Here is a 1374-nt window from a genome sequence, read left to right as displayed (position 1 = left end):
GTTGATTCAGGAAGTTTTAGAGAAATAATTCAATATTTCCAGGAAGGAGTTTCCTTTGGAATTATGATGGTAAAAAAAAAAAAAATACTGTCAATACCTTCAGTAAAAATTGTACTGCATTATTACATTGACATCAAATCATTCCTTTACAAAACCTCCAAGTCAGTGTTGTCCTACAATATTTTAGAATTTGTCTTTATATATCTCAATAAAGATGCCAACAACAGCTTCAACAAAAGAGACTGACCTATAAGGCAATAAACTGCTGCAAACATAGGAATGTGCGTGCTTGGAAAATAGATTATTTCAACTAGAGCCAAGGTTACTTGAGAAAAACTCAACATCTGGGTAACTGTAATTCCTGTCTTACTAAGCCAATCAATGATACGTAAACTAAAGATTTCTTAACAGAAATTATTTTTTCCATTAGACTTGTGACCTTAAACTGCTTATTTTTTCCTACATGGTAAGTAGTTTTCCAACATAATAATTATTTTTTAAATAAAGAAGAAAATTGTTCCTCTTCCTACATTGTTCCAAAAAAAGCATCTAAAGAAGAACGCAAGATTTAAAAAACAGATGAAAAAGTAGGGAAGGACAGCAATAGACATTTCCAGGTAGCGGTTCAGAACTACTGAGTCAATATTTGGCTCCTTCTCCAATTCTGTATTCTCCCTGTATTCTATGATGTTGACCCTAAAGAAAGTGTGCTAAAATGTTATGTTTGTACCTACCATCCCTAGCAATCTCCAGAAATACTGTATCTATGAGATATATATGACATGCCATTGTAAATATTAGCCAACTACATTCCAATATTCTTATGGGCATGAAAGGTTCTTCAGGCTCAAGGCACCAACATTTAGAATAAAAGCACACTGAACACCATGTTATTGGTAAAATCTTAACAAATGAAATTTCTTTGTATTTTCAGGGCAATGTTGTGAAGGTGTATAAAAGACTAGCTTAAAATATTTTAGTAAAATCCTTTCTTCCTCTTTTTCTCATGCATTTAAATCACAGTCTCTCATGGATTAAGCATCTGCCCCAGGATTCAAGGGTGTATGTAGTTCCTTGACAAAGTGTTGGGTATGTGCTAGATAGGGTGCTAGGTTCAGCATAGTTCCAGGGAAGGAGCCAACAGGCAACTAGCTTCCTTGTGCTACCTCTGTCGCGTTCACTGCCTCTATCCACTTTTGTGACCTCCTTTTCCTAAGGATTAGTACAGAATTTGAGAGGCAAGAACTGGTAGTAAACCAGAGGCTATTGCAATAGAAAGTAGAGAGAAAGGGCCGGGCACAGTGGCTCACGCCTGTAATCCCAGCACTTTGGGAGGCTGAGGCAGGTGGATCATGAGGTCAAGAGATCGAAACC

The sequence above is a fragment of the Aotus nancymaae genome, unplaced genomic scaffold (assembly GCF_030222135.1).
Source record: "Aotus nancymaae isolate 86718 unplaced genomic scaffold, 86718_ANA_hifiasm-v0.15.2.pri h1tg000088l, whole genome shotgun sequence".
Classification (NCBI taxonomy): Eukaryota; Metazoa; Chordata; class Mammalia; order Primates; family Aotidae; genus Aotus; species Aotus nancymaae.
The sequence above is the reverse complement of the archived record's forward strand: the minus strand, read 5'-3'. Positions refer to the sequence as shown.